At 41.1% G+C, this 11,178-nt stretch overlaps 1 pseudogene; it reads right to left on the bottom strand.

Moving 5' to 3' along the window:
• Positions 1-8,094: 8,094 nt before the first annotated feature.
• Positions 8,095-9,760, bottom strand: LOC149913049 (uncharacterized; annotated as a pseudogene).
• Positions 9,761-11,178: the final 1,418 nt, after the last annotated feature.

Genomic DNA, 11,178 nt, shown 5'->3' with positions numbered 1-11,178 from the left:
CTAATATTTGTTCTTCTGGCTGGGTGAGGGCTGGCTTGGTCCAGTGAGGCTGGTCCAGATGAATAGTTCAGATTTGCTGCCTAACGGTTCTTTCAGATATCCATCTAATGCTGTCTGTTTCCAAAGTGATGTTCCAGAAGCTGTTTTGCTAGAGTGTTTATGGAGTGTAGAAAGGAAAGTAACAAAAGTTAGTATATCTTCCATTTTATTTGAGTGACAACTCACATGCAGCTAGTGAGTTGGCTTTCCTTTCATGGCTTGTTTCTCAAAACATGTAGGACTCAATGAACAAAGGCTTACGCTCCTGTGATAAAAAACAGTGTTATGACTTGCTGTAGGAAAATCATTCAGCAACCTGGCATTATATATTCCTTCCAGAAGTAATCCATGTCAGAAGTGTAATATGACAGTGTCACCTGTGTGAGGAAACCTTTGTAGGGTCTAGAAGGCACAGCCCAGGAGAAGTACCTTTGAGATCATTTCCCATAAACTCTATCTGAACCTTGTAAAATATTGGCCACTACGCATGCTGCAGTAGATGAATGTGACCTCCATTTATCTTTCATATTACAAATATTTTCTATGATTTAAGGCCTTCATTGCTTCCGTTTGCTGTCAAGGAAATGAAGGAAATAGGTTTCAGTAGCACTTTACAGAATGTACTTATCCTCAGTCATTGCTGTAAATATGTAGTGATCATATTTTCACTCTGCAAAATAAATCAGAATGTTTTGCCAGTTAGTTCACTCAAATCTCAACTTAAATTATAACCATTGCCAATTTTTCCCTTGTTAATAAACTTCTTAGCTGCACTGCATTTTTAACACTTTTGACTAATTCACAGCTATAGTTAATAAAGAAGCGTTGGAATAAAATCAAGGCCCACTGAGTACCTTTTTAGTGTAGTATTTAGAACAGTGAAGATCCTGTAAATAACAGTAGTGGGATTTGTAAAGAACCTTACCCCTGTGATGCTTGAAGTCCTGAACAGAGGAATGAGTGTGGGATTAGAGATGTCACTCAATGGCATATAATGATAAATAAACAAGAGAAATGTGATTGCTTGGAACCTAGGGAGAACGAAACAAAACATAACAAAGAAAAAGCACAGAACAAACATGTAGAAAAGAGCTTAAAGACAGGTATAGCTAAAAGGAAATCCACAAATGTGAAAGAGATGAGAGGAGGAAAGGAAAGCAGTAACATTCCAGGGTCTGCTGCAGTGGAAGCAAAGATGCTGCAGAAGTATGTGGATACACTCACTGGCTCTGGAGAGTGACTCTGGACCTTTGGTGCCCAAAATGTGCTAGGATGTTGTCAAGAAATAAGCGATTATATTATCAGGGGCTCACTAGGTGTACTTGGCAAATGTATTGGTTTTAGTAGTATCTGTGACTTCTAAAATGTGAGGCTGATGTCAAAGATGATGTGTCTGGCTTCATAGCCCTAAGGTTACTTGCTCACTGTTAAAAATAACCTTTTAATTGCTTCTGAGTGCAGCATATCTTACCTGCTTGCGGACTTAGGCTTGGGACCTGTAAGTGGCTGGGAAGACACCAATGTGTAGCCTTGGCATTCTGAGGCTTCTGGATTAACCCCTGCAGTGTGTTGTGTTAGTACAAAAGTGCATGGGAGCTCTGTGGGAGGCTGATGGGTCATACTCACTGGTAGGTAAAACAAAGCAAAAGAGGAGGCAGCACTCTGGAGTTCTGGTGCTTGTATGTTGTTCTGAGAGCTGCTGAACTGTGAACAGATGATGCTGTGATGGGACTTGTTATGGAGAAAGAGGAGATGAGAATTAGAGCTGCCTGCATATTTGAGATATATTTGTATTTGTTTACATCAGTGGGGAGGAAGGGGAGAGGAAATGTGGAAGGGAAGTGTCCCAGTACCTCTTTTCTAACTCCTTCTCCTCTTGCTTGTGTACACTGCATCTCTGCTGAGGACTTTACCACATCAGCTTTGCCAATATAGTCTGTATAAGGCTTAATTTTTTTTTAGTAATTTTTTAGCTTTTTACGCTTTCTTTTAACTGTTTTTTTTTTTGTTGTTGTTGTTTTATTCCTTCCTCTTTTCAGTCACCACTATCTCAATATCCTTCTGAGAACACCATTTGTTTCCACTGTCTCTCCCCTCTGCTTCTGAGTATCTTTTCTTCAGCACCCTGCCAACACCACACCATATAGACATTTTTCTACCTTTGCTTTCATTTTTCAAATACAAAGAAGTCATCTAGATGGAGCCTCGTTCCTTCTCCACCTGAGATGGCTCTGGTTCTGTCGCAGGACTGCAGTGCTGCTCCCTTCCAACCCCAGCCAAATTGGAAGTGGCACATCTGTGACCCCTCATGTTGCCAGCAGCACCAGGAGGTGCTGGAGGGCACCCAGTGATGAGGTTCTGCCCCACCTCACTGGTCTCTGCCTCAGGAGGCACTGCTGTGCATGAATATAGAGCAGGGGGTATTGGGTGGACTATGCTCTCACATTTCTACAACAAAACCTTGAACCAGGACACACATGGTGAACTGAATAAATTGAACGTAACTGGTTTCAGTGGGTTTGGGTTTCACCTCAAATTATTCACGCAACCCTTGTCACAATCCTTCATATTGTGTCCGTGGAGTTTATGGAAACACAAACTTAATTGCTTGGGTGTTTCCAGTACTTCTCTGGTATTTAATATAAGATAACACATCAGGAAGTGTGTTTGCAGCTGAACATGTGTTCTTGTTTACATCCTCAGTTTATAGTACACAAATGTTATTTTTATAAAAAATTCTTCCTGATCAGTAGAGTAGCTGGCACACCTCATCAGATTATATGCAACCTCTGCTTCTCAGTCCAGAGCCAGACCATTTCCAGGATGGCACCACCAGACAATATGTAAATGCTCTCAGGAAGAGCAGCAGACTGCATTGTCCAGAGCTGCTGGTGTGACATCACCAGAAGTCACTAGTAATTGCTTTTTAAAGAAAAATGTTGTCTTCAGTGTTCAAAACAGAGACTTACTTGCTAGTAAGCATCAGAAGAAGCATGCAAAATGCTCTGGGATTTAAATGTAATGAATCCTGCAAGACTGAGCAATGTGATTTCACTTCAAAACTGGGGCTGCTCTGAGCCTCTGAGTAGGATATTGAACCTCAAACACCCACTGGTGTTTGAAACACATATTCTGTGTTTCTATACTGGACCTATATCCTTTCTTATGTGGAATTCCAGCAAGAATAAAACCCTCCACATAAAAAGTGTAACCACAAACTATTCAGAATTTATTTTCCCTCCTTATTGTTTAATATGATGTCTCTCTCCAGGCTCACATCTTCAGGCACTGTGGTAAAGTGCGCTGAGAAACACAAGCACATAGACTTTCAATGGCTGTGACAGGAGGAGGGTGTGCAACCATCACATGCTTCCTCCTTCCCAGAGAAGGGTATGAGCTTCTGGTTGAGGTCATCTCTGCAGGTCTTCTACCAAGTTCAGTGAAAGAGGTGCATGCAACTCAGTTGCTAATCTTCTATCTGATGTCTCTTCTTCCTCTCAGTGGGTTGCACAAAGATGTCATGCCCTGGCAGAATCCCCATGTAAATTGCAAAGCAAAACCAGTAGTTACTAAGGAACAACTGGACTTGTTTGAATGAGTACACATATGGCAGTAGGATCAGGTGGTGGAAACAGGGCAGGGAGACTTTAGACCAGGACAGAAATACTGCATGAACTCTAAATGACAATATTTTCCTCAGGAATTTCAGGCATCATTCAATCATTCTTGGGGACGTGCAAGACCATGGCTGTTGACATAAAAAGCCCTGGACTCTTCTTGTGGTTAGATTTTTATTTTCTAAATTTTAATATGTTTATTTATTTAGTAGCTGTGGAAAATTTCAGTGGACAGCTGATGTAATTTTTTTTTTCCCCCCATCAATTCCTGGAATGTTTAATTAAAAAATCTAATCTGATTTTGCATGTTTGTAAATTACAGAAGTATGTATGCACAGAGATGAAATGCACACTGGTGATTCATTATCAGTCAAACTTTCTTTTAAAACAGATGTAGAGACAAGTAGCATTAAAATACAGAAGTACCAGTTCTTCTGCAGCTTTCAGGACTCTCTTAACGCAGAGCCTTGAAGGGTTGCATTACCAAGCCCCCCTACATTACCAGCTGACAGGCTGGTGGTATCCCATGCTCTCAGTGAAAAGTTTTATGGGAAATGACTTTACTCATATTTTTGCAGAAAATGAATATTTCCCAATGCTTCTGGTGGCTCTGGTACTTAGTACAGAAAGAGGGCAACCATGCACAAAAGAAGTACATCAGTGCTTTGCACTGGAATATTTTACACCAACTGTTCACATACCATGCTGCTGATCTGTAAATTGAACCTGGCCAGGTTGGCTTGATACAGGTGTGGAGCAGTCACTGCAGCTTGTGATGTTCCTGTCTGGGACTAAAGAGGCACCCAAGACTTTCTGATAGTAGACTGCCATCCAAAAGTCATCCAAATGCTGAGATTCCACCTAGCTCTGAGGTCAGATGAGCAGCATTGTTGCTTCTTGTCTGGGTGCAGAACAGAAAATTCATAGCACAGTTTGTGGAATTAGTACTTCCATCAGTGCGTTCAAATGTCTTAATGGAGAATATTCAGGTAGGAGAGGAAAAGGAGGCACTAACTTTGATGCTGCTACAACTCCCAGACTCCACTCAATTCCTTGTCCATGGGACAGAAGATATTGAAGGCCAAGCCAACCCTTCTCACAGGGATGTATAGTGACACTTTCCTAGTTTTATGGATACCTTTTCTCATTGGAATTGACTCATGTATTTTCAATCTTGGTTGTCAGTGTTCAAAAATTAACATTCTTGTTTCCCCACTGCATACATGCTGAAGGAATCCACTTGTCTTAAGCTACATATTTTCCAACTTCCCATTAGTGTTGTTTCTGAGGGTTTAGTGCCCTCTGTGTAATGGAAACACTCGTGTGCCATGACCCTTGGGAACTTGGTATTGAAATTTTTACCTCAACTTGTTTGTCTGCAGTTATGTCTGATCTCTTGATCTGTCTGATCAACATAATTTTGCAGTAATGCTTATTCTCCATAGTCATTCTTCAAGGGTACACTCCCCAAAACAGCTATGGTATAGCTTTAAATGTTTTGTATATAGACTTCTAGTTCTGTCTTGAGTCTGTTTCGTCAATCACCCATTTCATGCTGAAGGTTGAATCAGAATGATATTGCTTGGGATGGGTGCAGCTCTCATTGCAGTCTTTTCATACCTGGTTTGTCCATTTCCATGTCAGAGTTATGAACATGTATATTTGCTGCCTGTGGGATGTTATAAATCCCCTCAACACATAACCAGAAAGTAGTCCAGCTCAGTTGCTTCATGGGAAATTACAAAGCTTGCTTTAAGAGCATGCACTTGTCTTAAAGGGGTCAATGGCAAGTCTTGATGGCTCATAGTATTGGAAATAAGTGAGAAAATGCATTTCATATACTGATGAAGACAAACAGCAAGCATAATGCAAGTGAAGACAGATAGCTTTTCCTTTTCCAAAATATCTATTGCCTCTGGACAAACTACCTAAGAAAACTTTAAATCTAACCTATGGGCTCATATTACCTTTAAAAGGAAAAATAAACTTTGGAAGGTAACATAAAACATTCTCTGATCAAAACTATTTCATCAGAGTCAAACATCTCAGACTGGTTAACAGAAGCTTTTCATTTCACTTAATGCTGACAAGCAGTGGAGCTTCAGAAAGTCGGATTTGTTCTTTGAAGGGTAAAAGGAAGCTAACGAAAACCACAGGTGAGAAAGGAAGTTTGTCAAGTCCAAACTGGAGATTGCTTTATGAGCTGTTCCAAGCAGAACCTCAATCATTTCACTCACTGGCTCGCTTGGAGGACTCTGTTTTACCCAAGCATATTTTCTGATATGATTTTAAAGTTAGAATTTTGTTTAACTTTCAACCTTCAGTACAGGCAATTGGTGCAACTGTTCCAGTAAGTACCTGGAGAAATCTCCTGAGATTTTTTGCCCTCAGTGGGAACAGCATTCTCCATTTTCTGTCATGTATAAAAAGGGAAGATAAAAAGCCACGGAAATGCAACATTCAGCCTTTATTCTTTCTTCTGCATACTCTGTTTTCTTTCCTTATGCTCTTCCTCTGAGCAAAGTTTTTGTGTTGCTACATGTGCTATTTTCCCATTCCTCTTTCAGGAAGCTGTTTGTCCTAACAGGCTTTTGCCATGTTCATTTGTGACAGTAAAACTGACTTCAAATACCCATGGTCTTCTAAACTGATTTAAATTTTGATTATGTTTCTTATGATAACAATGCAAGATTTTTCAGTTGTATTTCTGTCTGCTTTCACATCCCCAGCTATTTATTTATTTGTGAGTTAATTTATTTCATTCACTGCTGTACTTCTGCCCTTTAAAAAACCTTATGGATATTTTGCAGGAGGCATAGTTGATATAATGGGTGTGAGTCTAGTGACGACAGCATGCTGTCACAAATCAGTGTTTTCTTTTTCTGGGATTGTGATTTCATGAAGCCTGTCCCAAGGGATTCTTTCATCTTATCAGCTTGGAGTACAGTGATCCTGTCTCATGAGGTACTCATCTCTCCATCTAAAGTGTCTACAATTAGGTTTTCTGACTGTGTGAGAAGAATGGACATTTTTAAAATATCACATTAATATATGGTGAGCCATCACTGCAGTGGACTTATTTATGCTTTTACATACAATGTCTTGCATAATTTTGTATGTGAATGAATTTTTTGCATGTAATCCTTTAGCTCATTTTCAAAACCCTTTATGGCCCTCCATACTTGTCTGTCTGCCTGATGCTTCTGTGGTGTTTTTACCTTTAAGCAGGCTACAGTGTGGTGAAAATGGAATGCAAATAGAGTTCTTCCTCTGCAGAGCTGCACAAATGCCCTCAAGGTTTCAAACTAAAAGAGGGGAGATTTAGACTGGATATGAGGACAGTGTTTTTTAGAGTAGGGATGGTGAGGCACTGGCATAGATTTCCCAGAGAGGTGGTGGATGCCCTGTCCCTGGAGACATTCAGGCTGGACAGGGCTCTGAGCACCTATCTAGCTTTAGGTGTCCCTGTTAATTGCAGGGGAGTGGGACTAGATGGCCCTTCCAACTCAAACGATCCTATGATTCTATCAAATTATGTCTGCTGTCAAAAACTGCCTCACTTCAGACACAGGGTTTCTGAGTGCTTGTCCCTGTCAACAGAAAGGGCTGCTGTTACTGTCCAGCAGTGTAAATTAATAGTTTATGACAAGGAGTCAGTTTGTGATGGTCGGCCTCAGTGCTCAAACCATGCCCATAATTGCTCTTCTGTATTTGTTTTCTCTCCTGTAGTTTAACTTAGCCTTCTCCACATGTTCCCTCACAGTTCAAGAAGGTCAATTTTTAGTTCATGTACAGAACCTACTGTTCACTGTAGCTGAATACACACACACAGTGATGTATTCTTCTGGATGTCTGGATATCATGAGTTAAATGCTTTCAGTTAGTGTGATGCTATTTTAGATGGCACAGGATGACACCATATACACTATTAATGATCTGTTGGTATCATATCGTTGCAGACCAGACAAGAAATCCCAGGGTCTGCTCATTCCAATAAAATGCGAGAACTGTGCTTTACTCAATCTTTGCCCTGCATTAGTTTTTTCTCATATTATTTTCAGCTCATCATTTACCTCCTTTGTCTTTTATTCATCAATTTCCTTCTATGGAGTTCTGGAAATTTGTTCCCTTTGTGATTTCTTTTCTTCCCTGGACTGATATCCTCATGGCTCAGTTATCAGCAGTAGTGTACTCAGCCCTCTGAACTGGAAGACACAGATAGGCATCAGAATAAACTTCCTATAATTCAGGAGGAAACAGTTAGCAATCTACTACTCCACCCAGACAATCAGAAGTCCATGGGACTAGATGACATCCCCCTAAAAGTACTGAGGGAGCTGACCAAGATAATTTGCATCTTTTATCAGCAGTTCTGGTCAACCGTAGAGGTCCCAGGTGGCTGGAGACTTGTCAGTGTGACACCCATCTACAAGAAGGGTCAGAAGAAGGATCTACAGAACTGTTGGCCTGTCAGCCTGACTTCAGTAATGGGGAAGATCATCTCAAGTGTGACTGTGTGACATGTGCAGGTCAGACAGGGGATCAAGCCTAACCAACATGGGTTCATGAAAGGTAGGTCCTGCTTGACCAACCTGATCTCCTTCTATAACCAGATGACCTGCCTGGTGGATGAGAGAAAGGCTGTGGACATAATCTACCTAGACTTTAATAAAATCTTTGACACTGTATCCTGCAGTATTCTTCCGGAGAAGCTGGCAGCCCATGATTCAGACAGGTGTACTCTTTGCTGGGTAAAACACTGGCTGGAGGACTGTGCCCAGAGAGTGATGGTGAACAGAGTTAAATCTGACTGGTGGTTGGTCACTAGTGGTGTTCTCCAGGTGACGGTATCGGGGCCTGTCTGGTTCAATATCTTTATTGATGATCTGGACGAGGGGATTGAGTGCTCCCTCAGTATGTCTGCAGATGACAGTAAGCTGGGAGGAAGTGTTGCCACAGGGGAGAAAGGCCCTACAGAGGAATCAGAATAGGCTGGATTGATGGGCTGAAGTCAATTGTATGAGGTTCAGTAAGTCCTACACTTTGGTCTCAACAACCCCATGCAACTTTATAGACTTGAGGCAGAGCGGCTTGAAAGCTGATCAGTGGAAAAGCATCTGATGGTATTAGTCTGCAGAGAGTTGAACATGAGCCAGCAGTGTGATCAGGTAGCCAAGAAGGCCAGTGGCAACTTGGCTTGTATCAGAGGTAATGTAGCCAGAAGGGAGGGAATTTTCTCTCAGTATTCAAGACAGATGAGGCTGTACCTTGCATGCTTTGTTCAGTTTTGAACCCTTCACTACAAGAAAGCCTGGAGTGTGTCCAGAGAAGGGCAGCAAAGCTGGTGAAGGCTCTGGAGCACAAGTCTTATGAGGAGTGGCTGAAGGAAGTGGGATTGCTTAGTCTGGAGAAGAAGAAGCTCAGAGGAGAACTTACAGCTCTCTACAACCACTTGAAAGGAGGTTGCAGTGAGGTGAGAGTCAGCCTCTCCTCCCGGGTTACTGGTGGATTTGATGATCACTGTGTATTCTTTCCAGCTTTGATATTCTATGATTCTATGAATTAGCTGAGTGACAGCTTTGTTTATGCTTGGCAGTTGGGTGTAAGCAATGTAAGCTCCCTAGTCTCATCTAGAGTCCTTTGCTGTTTGCAGAGAACACTGTTCTCTCTGCATAAGACCTGAGTCTGTAACTTGCTTATTGCAGAAGTCAATAATTTTCATGCAGTTTGGCAATGCATGGACCAATCATTTTGTCAGAATCTTAATCAAAACTGTTGAATAGTAACCTCAAGAAAACTGTTTTTCTGTGTTAAAACTATGTCCAGAACTCTTCCAGGAAATCCCTGATGTGATTTCAGTAGCTGTCTGTTGCTGAACACTGTTGCTGTACAGCGTGCAGTGGCCTACGTACATTAAGATGCAGGCTGCTCTCTTCTGCACTTCCCTCTTATCCGAGCACACAGTGATTTTGCAGCTGTTTTGGTACAAAGTAAAGAGCATGCAGCTGCTGAATACATTACCTTTCATGTCCAAGAGTTGATGTGATTATTGTTTTTAATTTTGGATCTTTTTTTCCTTCAGTGTTCTCAGTTTTGAATTTCATGTACCAGCAAAAATGAACCTGTTCTGAACTATATGCCCAGGGCTGAATGTGGGTGGAGAGAGCAAACTCAGAGATTTTTCTCCTTTTCTTCCAAGCACTGTCCTTCACAACACTGAAAACACTTTTTTTTTTTTTTTTTTTTTAGTCTTCCTAGCCACTACAATCCACATATGTCTGACTGTAATATTTTAAGGCAATGTAATGATGACCACCACTAACAATTCCAGCAAAACTAAACTGTACAATAACAAACAGAAAGGTAAATTTGGGAAAGTAAGAATTTAGGGTGTGGATAAGCAGTACCAACTGCTTTTTCAGAATCGTAACAAAAATGGGTTTGGGTACGTCGTTATAGTTTCCAAGGAATGGGTATTGGTGTCTGCATATACTTAGCAGTAACTGGGATGTCTGAGAGCTTTGGGAGAGCCAGCATTAAGTAGACTGTCACAGAGAAGGCTGATCCAGTCAGCTCAGGACGAAGGTCTGAGTTAGGGTCAATACTATGACACACGACATGTTTCCTGCTCTGAAAAGGGATCTTTTCCAGCACCATTCATTCTCTGTCTGCCACTACGTCTAAATCTCCAGACATGGTGGGAAATCAATCATGTAGTCAGATACATCACAAAACTTGAAGCATTTCTGCATTTCTGGTAACAATTACATTGCTTCTCTAAGAACATTCTGACAGACTGGGCTATGGCAAAATTTAGTTTCTGCTAAAACACTGAAACAAAGCTTGCAAAAAATTCTTTTGAACGTTAACTCTTGGTATGGTATTGGAATTAAAATATTAGTATTTTTTTTCCTGTAATTCAGAAGGATTTAATCACGGGAAAGTAGTAATTTTTCTCCTGAATGGATTACATTACAAAATGCAGGATAGATAAAGGTTCTCATGACAGGCCTTTGCCATAAATTTTGTAGCTAATCATTGCTTTGCCAGCAATTGTCTTACAAAGTTTTCTGAAGATTTAAATGCCAAAACTTCTATAATGACTTCTCAAGAGAGTTGTTTATCATTCTAGACCACTGCTGTCCAGCCATGTTCTTGCTGTTCATCCTCAGATGCACTCAGTCTTTCTCTGAGAGCAAGCTGAAGAGGTGGGAGGGTGCTCCAGCTCATCGTGGACATCTTCCTACTGATTTGCTTGGGAACAGACCTGGATCCTAATTCCAAAGAATGGTAAGGGAGAAGGCAACTGAGCTCATTTAAGGCTTCAAAAGTACAGCACTTGAGGTAAGATATTCAGCTGAGCTACGGATCAGACAGAACAAAAACAACAGCCTTGGCACCTGAGAGCTGCTGCCCATTTCTGCCTCCGAAGGCCTTCCTTTTTGTCACACCACTGTGTGCTGAAGTCTCACCTGTTGTCAGATTTTTAGTTAGTTCAGGAAAACATATGATGTAGAATCAG

Source organism: Phasianus colchicus, chromosome Z (assembly GCF_987193195.1).
Source record: "Phasianus colchicus chromosome Z, bPhaCol1.hap1.1, whole genome shotgun sequence".
Classification (NCBI taxonomy): domain Eukaryota; kingdom Metazoa; phylum Chordata; class Aves; order Galliformes; family Phasianidae; genus Phasianus; species Phasianus colchicus.
Note: the sequence above shows the minus strand (reverse complement) of the source record. Positions and strands in the feature narration are given on the sequence as shown.